We start from the raw sequence: 11,816 nt of genomic DNA, 5'->3' as shown, positions 1-11,816 counted from the left end.
AAAAAAACAGAAAGGGAGACGGGGAGAAACCAGTGCTGGAGGTGGGGATAGCTGCTGCACATGCATGGGCACTAGCAACAACACATACACACACACACGCGCCCTGAGGGATAAGGCGTTAGTCAGTGGCCGGGGGCCGCAGTTGTATTTGATGCGTGATTAACAAATTAATCTGCAGTCCTACTCAATATGGATTAATGAACTATAAATAGGTCTCATTAATCTTCCATAGAAATAATGACATTAGCATCATTAAGAGGATCTGGATAGTTAGCATCGTTTGGGTCTCTCTAAACCACTGCCCACTGTGTGTGAGTGTGTGTGAGAAGTTTCTCGTATCAGCCACAAAGCATTGGCAAGAACGACCATGAAATTTGATAAAGTCTGGTGGAAGTACATACGGAAAATGTTAGTCATTTTGTGTTTTATTGTTGCGTCTCAATTAGTGAAGTTCAGTGCGAGAGTGCCGGTTCAATGTCAGTTTTAACGAGCTTCCATGGATCATTTCAAGCCGGCCGACAAATGACTGTGTTTAATGTCTGGTGTAAAATATGATAACAGGCATCATTGACTTTAACAAGCTTTTTGTAGAGAGTTGTCCAATGTCAATTATGGTTTATGTGTGTGTGTTCTTTGTCAGGTTTTTACCTTGGGATTTACAAGTTTTGATCCTCACTTCTCTAAGGGAATGTTTGAGTGCTGTAGTTCCTTTATAGCCCAACATTAGCCGCCTTTAGCTTAGCGGTGGTGACGTGAAGTCATGTGACCGTGCTGTAGTTCCTTTAAAGCCCAACGTTAGCCGCCTTTAGCTTAGCGGTGGTGACGTAAAGTCATGTGACCGTGCTGTAGTTCCTTTATAGTCAACATTAGCTGCCTTTAGCTTAGCGGTGGTGACGTAAAGTCATGTGACCGTGCTGTAGTTCCTTTATAGCCCAACATTAGCCTTCTTTAGCTTAGCGGTGGTGACGTGAAGTCATGTGACCGTGCTGTAGTTCCTTTATAGTCTACAACGACAGCTTTTTGCTTCCGCTGATTGCTTCACCACTGCACCACTCTTCACTCTACAGGTTTAGGGATGATGTCCAGCCCACTTGGGTGTAACCCTTTCCCAAATAAACTGAAGTTAATCCAGATCTCTGGAGCATGACAGGATGGATGTCTGGCTACGTGAGATATGTCACTGTCCAATGAAAACCACATGTCTCTATTTTGGGTGTTTTCATGCCTTTTACATTCTTACATTCCACATCCTATTTCAATTGAATTAATGAACAACAGATTGTTTCACGCATTAATAGTTACAGAAATATATAACAGACAGTGTTGGAAGTACTCAGACCCTTTGTGTAGGAGTGCAAATATTATCGTCTTCAAATACTCCATTAAAAGTAAAGATACAAAAAGTACTAGAATACTCTTTGGACTCTTTTGTGTGCTTCCTGAACATCTCTCTAACAATCGTGCTCGTATTGGCTAGCGCTCCAACACGTTGTTCGAGATAGGCTAAGGGGTGGGACATCTCTAAGCGGTTGACCAATCACAACAGAGCCAGCCAGCTGACCAATCAGAGCAGACTGGGCTCTGGTTTCAGACAGAGGGAAAGAGGTGCTGCAGCACAGGCAGTATGAGAAACATAAAGAGCTTTCAGAACATTAAAGCATGGAGACATGTCCCAGGAGAGGCACAAAATAAAAATGTCAAACCTAAAAAGGAGCACAATAGGGCCCCTTTAAGTACAATACTTGAATAGATGTACTTTCCACCACTGATAACAGATAAATTCTCGCCAAATGTACCTAGTTTCATACTCGCACAGTTGTATTTTTCTTTCAATGGCCAGGAACGGAATATTCGTGCAGGTGAAGCAAAAAACAAGCCATGAGTGACAGCAATTGTAAAACATTTAAACATAATACTGGACTTATTACCGTGTCATGGGCCCCCCATTTAGGAAAAAAAAGCAGTTTGCATGATGTCTGCACTGACAGTTTCTTTGCCTGTTCTTTGCTGCATATCCTCCTGCAGTTGAAAAGCTTCTGCTCTTTGATATGGAGTGACTGACATTTGTCACTGTTCCTTTAGATGACTAAATAAATAAATAAAAGCAAAGAAACTCCAGCGTTGCTTACCTCTATATAACATTACATCACTAACCTCAGGACAGCTATCTGTGAGAATAAGGAATGCAAAGCCACCATAAGGAGTGAGGAAACTGATCCAGTAATGCAAAGCACATCCCAGAAAACGTGTTCCAGCGAGATAGAAACAGCGAGAATTAAGGAGAAGGACGCATGACATGAAGGAAGGAGAAATAAGGAGCACTTAAACACACACACACACTCACACACACACACACACACACACACACACACACACACACACACACACACACACACACACACACACACACACACACACACACACACACATCAGTGCACTGTACAGTGGGACATGAACATGGGAAACATTCTTCCACACCCAGCTCACACACTTTCACTTTTATAGTCTCATGTTTCTCATAAACATCCCTCTCTCTCTCTCTCTCTCTCTCCGTCACACACACAATGTTGTTCCAGCTGTGCAGCCAGTCCAACCATAGTATGAAAATAAATAAACACACACACACACACACACACACACACACACACACACAAACACAGAGGGAGAGACACACATGCATACCACTGAAACACAAAGAAGGCATCCATTTTCGATTAAATTGGGATTTTGTAGGAAATCAACATAAATGTGTGTGTGTGTGTGTGTGTGTGTGTGTGTGTGTGTGTGTGTGTGTGTGTATCAGTGTTTCAAATGTCACAAGTTAAAGAACACAAGTAATAAGCATCAAAATGTACTTAAACTACAAAAAGTAAAAGTACTCATTCTGTTCAATGCCAAAAAAGCTGTTTCTTAAGGTGTGAAATTAAATATGTGATTTGATTTTTAAACATCATCTGATTCCTCATAACACACACTGTCACCAAAGTATTCATTTAGAACACCGTTGACATAACGCAGCATGTTTGTGTGTGTGTGCCAAGTAGGAGAGACTAAAGAAAGATAATAGAAAAGTTAATTAAAAGAAATTCTCTTACCTTTTAATAAAACTGCAGCAACAGGATCCTCCAGCTCTGCTTTAAACCAGACAAAGAGTGTGTTCTGCCTTCTGCACACTGGATCTAAGGTATACATGGACCGTGTGTGTGTGTGTGTGGTTGTGTATGTGTGTGTGCACGTGTATTCGACTTCTGAAGTTAATAGGTCTCATTATGCACAACCTCTAATCAGTAAAAATAGCAATGTAGGTCACTGTTTAGTCTGCAAACATATGCATGTTGTATGAAACACACACACATTCTTTATGTTTCACATGGTCATTAAATTTCAAGGCACATATGTGTGTGTGTGTGTGTGTGTGTGTGTGTGTGTGTGTGTGTGTGTGTGTGTGTGTGTGTGTGTGTGTGTGTGTGTGTGTGTGTGTGTGTGTGTGTGTGTGTGTGTGTGTGTGTGTGTGTGTGTGTGTGTGTGTGATTAAATGGTGCTGGGGTCTCTGAGGCCACTTAAGCCCCTTGGTCATAGAGGGCCTCCACACACACACACACACACACACACACACACACACACACACACACACACACACACACACACACACACACACACACACACACACACACACACTTGGAGTGAGGTCATTGGGGAGAGAGTGACAGGTTCAGGAAATGAAACACACCTCAGATTACAGCTTCACAACATTGACTCACATTTAAAACATGAGGCTTCGCCTGACTCGCCCTATCCATCAGGTCCATGTTTCTGAAGCTGAAACCTGACCTTGTTCTGCCCGTCGCTTTAAACACGAACAGCCGTGTGATAATGTCACTCTTCCAGCGGAGCATTTCCAGGGCCTGTTCGGAGCTGGTGCACGGTGTGATTGTGTTTCCCCTGATATCAGTAAAAATGGCTATCCTAAAAACACCCAGGACTTTCTCTCTAGGTTGAATTCTACAATGGCTTCCTCATTATTTGAGCCCATCTCCTCTTCACATTCTTCTTGTTAGTGTCTGCACACACTCGGAGATATCAAGGTCTTTTCCCCCTCCCTTCAGAAGAAGCCATCTGCTGCTGTTTAATATTAAAATCTAGTTTCAGAGCCATCATAGTAAAGACACACGCACCGCTTCGGTTTTCATGTCAACACATGCAGCAAGTCGCTCTTGTGCTGGCTGTCAATCACACAACGCTACAAGAGGAGTTCTCCACCTGGAAATCTTCTTCAAAAATATGATTTTGCCTCGCAAACTTTATTGTTGCATCCATGCAGTGTTTGAGCTGGAAGATAAAAGGTGTCTGCACAGCGTAAAGCCTTTATGGGTAAAGTGTGTTTATGTTTGGGGAACTATAAAGCACTTTGCACAGCAGGTCTGTATTTCACGTGTGCATTTTTTTTACTATAATAAAAATCATAATGAAAATAAATATTTCACACTGGATGCGATGCATTTTATTATTCTATTGATTGCAAAATAGGCTAAGTGACACAAAGATACTGACTGGCTACGTGCAAGCCTGCTAGCGACTGAATGAATTATGCGACAACAGATAGTGCTAGTCTTAAAGGAGCCCTATTATGCCCTTTTTCAGCTGGCCGGCTCTGTTGTGATTGGTCAACCACTCGGAGATGTCCCGCCCCTTAGCCTACCACGTACAATGAGTTGGAGCATACATTATACATAGTGATGAACCTATGTAACAGAAGTGACAAATAAGTCCAATATGGTGGCGTTTCAGGCAGGAGTGTGTGGGAGAGAAACTCCCTCCGAAGGGTACTTTGTGATTTGAGCCTTTGCAGACCATTTACACCCACTGAAATATATATAACACGCTACGGAAAAGGGAAACATATTAGGGCCTCTTTAATCTATTGCAAATCCTTTGTTTTGTGATCAAGACTTACATTCGAAGCTATTCTGCAATCACCTGCCATAATCTACCTTTAAATTAGACATCTCTGTATGCTGTACTTTGTCTGGTTTTTTCACAGTTTGCTCGTCCTAAAGCACAAGATCAAAAGCTGAGAAACAACAGCAGATACAGACTCTCCAAAAGAAATGCTGCAGCTGTGTGGCTTAATAAAGTCTAAGAATACATCTTAAACAATGAGAGAAAAGTAGCCCTGGCCTGTGACATTGATAATCATCATCAGGTGTGGTATGCACAGAGAAGTAATGGTGCACAGAGAAGGTTTTGTGTATTTTTTGGAGGACAACTAACAAATCAAACACTCCTTTTTCATTAAAAGATGCTCCACCCTCGGGGTTTATTCTGACAGTGGTTTGAATGGATTCCAATAATGACAAACCTCCAGAGAAAGTTTCAAAACCACTCATATATTGAAATCCAGTCGTCCGTATCCTCAGTATGTCCCCGTACATTTTTGCCAATTTTGGCTTAATGCATGCTCTCATCTCAGTTTGCATGCATGACCCTGCAGCTCCGGCACTGATTGCTCTGTAAACTAAACACAGACACATGTAAATGAGCCATAGACACTAACATTGCTTTTGAAACAAACTAAATATGCTTGTCTTGACCGCAGTAACATCATTGTCAGGTTTTTTTTTTACCAGAAAATCATCAGATAAGCTTACTTATAAAATGGATTTGAAATGAGTCTGGGCTCAAATCCAACATGTTTGGGTTTTTCCTGTCGCTAATTTGAACCGGCACATTTATTTTCTGGTAAAAGCTGGCACATGTAGGCTCACTATCTCATTATTTTGTTCCTCACACACACACACACACACACACACACACACACACACACACACACACACACACACTCACACTCTCTCACACATCAATATGAACCGTTCCCACACCTAAATGGACTGGTTGCTTACTTCCATATCTACCTGGTTGCACCTTAGGAGCACTGAGAGGCAAATTCCCTTAATATACTTTGCCTCAGAAGTCCTAGAAAGGCAGCTTGTGGGGGAGCAGAGAGAATATTTAGCATTTATTTTAAAAGGATGACGCCTACAGCCTCAGAGTGAGACTAAACCAGCTGGTGATCTGTATGTAAAACTCTGAATTACTTTAAGTAAAGTAGGAGGAAATGAGAACCTTTGATTTGTAAAGCCTTTTAGAGTATAAACAGCAACCTCTCCGGAGACAAATCTGACTTTAAACATGTAAATGAAGTGTGTTGCAGCAAAGCAAGTTCATCAGCGTAAACTGAGAACGATGTGCAGAAATCAACACGGCTGAAAAGACACAAAAACAAGAAGGAGGGACTTGTGTGTGTTTGTGTGTGTGTGTGTGTGCGTGCGTGCGTGCGTGCGTGCGTGCGTGCAGCGTGCGCTGTGTGTGTGTGAAAAGATGAGAGGATTATCGACACACAGTTAATCTCTTTATTCCACTCAAATCTACATCGCCTTATAAAAAAAGAAACTCCTAACTCTCTTAGAGTGGCTGCACACACACACACACACACACACACATACACACACACACACACACACACACACACACACACACACACACACACACACACACACACACACACACACACACATGCATGCATGCATGCATGATCACCTTCATTACACAAGATGGAAGAAACACATGCTTACAGGTGTAAATAGCTACCTACACACACACAATGAGGCCACAAAGGCAAATAAACGCACACTCAGATGCATTGACTTTCATTCTCTAGCTTTATGTGCTTTGAGGTTCACTTAGGCTGGTGACATGTTCCCAGCGCTTTTTAAAAAGTATAATAATTTCAGAGCACTTTAAAGAAGGTTTATTTGAGCAAGAGAACGTGTGCAATCTGGAGAACAGTTTGCACTTGCTGGGTGTATTTCTGGGGACCATGGTGATGCAATTTGGACATGTGACACATGTAATAATAGTAAGCTTTGAATAGAAAGTTAAAGAATCAAACTTTGCTCCGGCTTTGCAGCAGCAGGGCACCGGCAGTAGTTCTCAAAAAAGTAATATAAGCTAAAAATAATTCCCATTTAGCCAATACTGATTCTAAAGTAACCAAAATACCTGCTGATGAGAAACTTTAAAGAGGACATATTATGTCCATCTTCATATTATGTATTGTCTTTACTGGGACATGTCTCCATGCTTAAATGTTCAGACAGCTCTTTATGTTTCTCATACTGCCTGTGCTGCAGCACCTCTTTTCAACCTCTGTCTGAAACCAGAACCCAGTCTCCTCTGATTGGTTAGCTTGCTGGTGATTGGTCAACCGCTTAGAGATGTCCTGCCCCTTAGCCTATCACGTACAAGGTGTAGCAGTCCAAGTAAACAAAAGATGACGCTAGAGAGATTTTAAGAGATGGAGGTGAACTGGCTTCTAAGGTCTAAATGAATGAATCAAAGTTCCTCATAAGGCAGCATGATAACATCTCTCATTTCCTGGTGGCAGTTCGGCCATTTTAGGATATTTTAAAGCCACAAAAAACAGTGGACTGCCAACGATTGTTTGTGTCTATAGTATGTTGTATGGGGCATTGTTGGAGGAGCTGCAGCTATTGTGCAAATAACAGTAAACCCTTTGAATTTTAATCTACGTCTCATGTAAATGTTTGTCATTTTGGCTAATTTGCATATTTTCCTGCTTCCTTACCTTCTTCTAACTGAGTGTAAGGGGGAATTAAGCAGGCATTCAGGGAGGAGACTCATTGAGCTTGTTTGCTGAAAGCTGCCTGGAAAACAGTTTTTGAGTTCCTGCCACCAGTGTGTAATGCAAGGTGGAGAAGGGCAGGGTTTCCTGCAGCGCTGTCACTGTGCCCGGCCTTGGCAGGGTGGAGGTAAATCACAGTGAATGTGTCAAATCGTATTCAGCCACTCAACCTTGATTCAAACAATTTCAGCTAAGATTTTATCAGGTAGAAATTGATGCCCATAAATCGTCTGTGTGTGTGTGTGTGTGTGTGTGTGTGTGTGTGTGTGTGTGTGTGTGTGTGTGTGTGTGTGTGTGTGTGTGTGTGTGTGTGTGGAGTAGTACAAGTGTCCTGCTGCATTAACCAGGCAAACATGGGATGTTTGTTATTAACCATACTTTGAATTACATCCTGTTTGCTATCAGGGTATCTCATCATTAAACGCATTTATGGCGGATAATTAATATATTAAATATAATACAAGTCTTATTTAGTTTGTTGGCTCTCAATCTTGTTATTGATTTGTCAGACTGCCTCCTGTGGCTATAATAACATCATCCATGTAAAACAAGAGAAACTTTACATTAAACCATTTTTTTAATGAATGATGTGGTGCAAAATGTAAATAGAACTGAACAAAAATACATATTTAAGAGGAAATATGCGTCAGGAGACATCACTGGTCAGAAAGTGATTCCTAATTTTAAGAGGCAGCCGCTTTTAGCTTAGCGGTGGTGACCTGAAGTCATGTGACCGTGTTGTAGTTCCTTTATAGCCCAACATTAGCCTCCTTTAGCTTAGCGGTGGTGACCTGAAGTCATGTGACCGTGTTGTAGTTCCTTTATAGCCCAACATTAGCCTCCTTTAGCTTAGCGGTGGTGACCTGAAGTCATGTGACCGTGTTGTAGTTCCTTTATAGCCCAACATTAGCCTCCTTTAGCTTAGCAGTGGTGACGTGAAGTCATGTGACCATGCTGTAGTTCCTTTATAGCCGACTCTAGCTGAGCTTAGTTCATTTATAATCTACAAAAACTGTAGCTGTAACACTATATTGTTGTTATTGTGAGGTATATACACCATAGCATTGCAGAAACATGATCATGACGTGCTCATCTCAAGCTCTGGTTGGTGGAAAAGAAATCTGGTTCCACAGCGGTTTGGAATGGAACCAACTTTGAACCTAACTCGCATAGAAAATGACTAGAAAAAGAGTAACATACACACACACACACACACACACACACACACACACTCACACACACACACACACACACACACACACACACACACACACACACACACACACACACACACACACACACACACACACACACACACACACACACACACACACACACACACACACACACACACACAGGCCCTCAACTCAGTCTCCAAATCACTTAAAGTGGTGCTGTGCTGCGACACCTGAGCCCTCGTGCTGATCCTGTTTGTATGAATGAGATTGCAGATATCCCGGGTCACAGCACCAGAGATTACTGATTGCATTGATTTTTATCACATTAACAAATACACTCCATATGCATAAACATATCTCCCCCACATTTACAAGATACAATAAAAACAATCTTCTCTTGCTCTCCCTCAAAAAGCCCAGATGATGTTCCATGACTCACTCTGATCAGCCTCCAGTCTGACTGTCTGATCTGTAATGCACATTCACACTGATAGAAACTGCTCTTTCTGATGCACTTTAATACCCATGTCTCTCACACACAAACACATCCTGCTGATAAGTATCTGTCATTGCTTTAACATGCATGCAAGTCAAAATCTCAGTCATTATTCATAACTGGAAATAGTGGCTAGTGCTGAATGGAGCACATTCTTTCATTCTGCATTCATAAAGACTCTCCATCTCTTCTCATGTTTCTTTTCTACTTTGATTGTGGTTGCATCATGGCACAGCATGCCTCAAGAAGCTCAAAAGATAGGCTACCCAGTGAAACCTGAGCATACCTATCAGTGGTGCAAAATCCATCCATTGAAAGCTCCTTGCATAAAGTAGGTCACGTATGAAACAAAACAAGTTGATATGTTGTTATTTGTTTAAAAATGAACCAATAACAGTCTACTAAAAACCATAATCAGCAGTCCAAGGACATTTCTGCAGCAGGATCATTATCTGTCCTCATGCTTCCCCCTTCTGGAGGAAAGCTGTCATTACAATCAGAGTAAATCTATTGGATTAATGAAGGTAAATATAATCTCCCTTAAATCAGACTTTAGTTCACCTGCAGTAAATCCAGCAGCTACCCTGCAGTATACAAAGCCATTCAAAGTAGCTGCACCTTTACCAGCTCTGAGAACACTTTAATGATCAATCATTATAAAACATATCAGAGATATTATTCTGAAATGGACCAATCAGACAATGACTACTTTTACTGTCGCTACTTTAAGTACATTTAGAGGAGAGTACTTTCTACTTTCACTGGAGGAACATTTAGAATACTTTCACTGTGACAGAGTATTCCTACACTCTGGTACTTCTACTTTACTCAAGTACAAGACCTGAGTACTTCTACTTTACTCAAGTACAAGACCTGAGTACTTCTACTTTACTCAAGTACAAGATCTGAGTACTTCTACTTTACTCAAGTACAAGATCTGAGTACTTCTACTTTACTCAAGTACAAGACCTGAGTACTTCTACTTTACTCAAGTATAAGACCTGAGTACTTCTACTTTACTCAAGAACAAGATCTGAGTACTTCTACTTTACTCAAGAACAAGATCAGAGTACTTCTACTTTACTCAAGTACAAGACCTGAGTACTTCTTATTTACTCAAGTACAAGATGAGAGTACTTCTACTTTACTCAAGTACAAGATCTGAGTACTTCTACTTTACTCAAGTACAAGATCTGAGTACTTCTACTTTACTCAAGTACAAGATGAGAGTACTTCTACTTTACTCAAGTACAAGATCTGAGTACTTCTACTTTACTCAAGTACAAGATCTGAGTACTTCTACTTTACTCAAGTACAAGATCTGAGTACTTCTACTTTACTCAAGAACAAGATCTGAGTACTTCTACTTTACTCAAGTACAAGACCTGAGTACTTCTACTTTACTCAAGTACAAGATCTGAGTACTTCTACTTTACTCAAGTACAAGACCTGAGTACTTCTACTTTACTCAAGTACAAGATCTGAGTACTTCTACAAGATCTGAGTACTTCTACTTTACTCAAGTATAAAATCTGAGTACTTCTACTTTTACTCAAGTACAAGTTCTGTGTACTTCTTCCACCTCTGCTTTTTACACGTAAAGGTTGGTTATTAGATTGAATTTCCTCTCGTTTGCCCATAGAAGCTGCAGTGTTTATTTATGTTATGCATGTCCACATTACTTTTGTAACCACAGTCGTGCACATGGTCTGCTTTACTTGTGTAAATTTGATTAAGTACAAAGGTGTCGCATTGTATATTTGCATGAAGACTAATGTAATAAAGTTCCTTATAACCACGAGAGAAACATACTTAAAGACCCTTGAGCGTGCATTTGACCTTTAGCTCTGTAAAAACAACATACTTGGAATATAAAACACCCAATATTAATACCTCAACATTAACACATTAAAAGCAGCTACAGAATTATCCTTGGGAGTTTTATGGTGAATTTCAAGTCAAAATTAAAATGTCTAGTGGCCCCGATAATGGAGTGATGTGGCTCCTGACCCAAGGCTCTGGGTCAAGTTGTCTGAAAAGACTCACACATGGCCGTGGACTTAATGAGACTCCTTCCATCATGTATGTTTTGCTTTCTGTTTATTTCTCTGTGTCTGTTCACCCGCTGTCTGGACTACGCTGACCTCTCGCTGAGCGGATCATCAGTCATGATGTCACAGCTCCTGGAAGTTCAGAGGTCACACTCTGACCTCACAGGAAACATGGGAGACACACACACACACACACACACACACACACACTGCTGAACTGGAGGGCGATCAGAGGTGAGTGTGTCTGAGACCTGGAGGCAGAAACATCCAGACAAGTGTGTGAACCCAGTCAGATATCAGGACTAAAAATAGATTTGAAGAAATGTTCTCACACTGAGGATCTGTTACTCTTTGTGTGTGTGTGTGTGTGTGTGTGTGTGTGTGTGTGT

This window comes from Eleginops maclovinus, chromosome 22 (genome assembly GCF_036324505.1).
Source record: "Eleginops maclovinus isolate JMC-PN-2008 ecotype Puerto Natales chromosome 22, JC_Emac_rtc_rv5, whole genome shotgun sequence".
Taxonomy (NCBI): domain Eukaryota; kingdom Metazoa; phylum Chordata; class Actinopteri; order Perciformes; family Eleginopidae; genus Eleginops; species Eleginops maclovinus.
The sequence above is the reverse complement of the archived record's forward strand: the minus strand, read 5'-3'. Positions refer to the sequence as shown.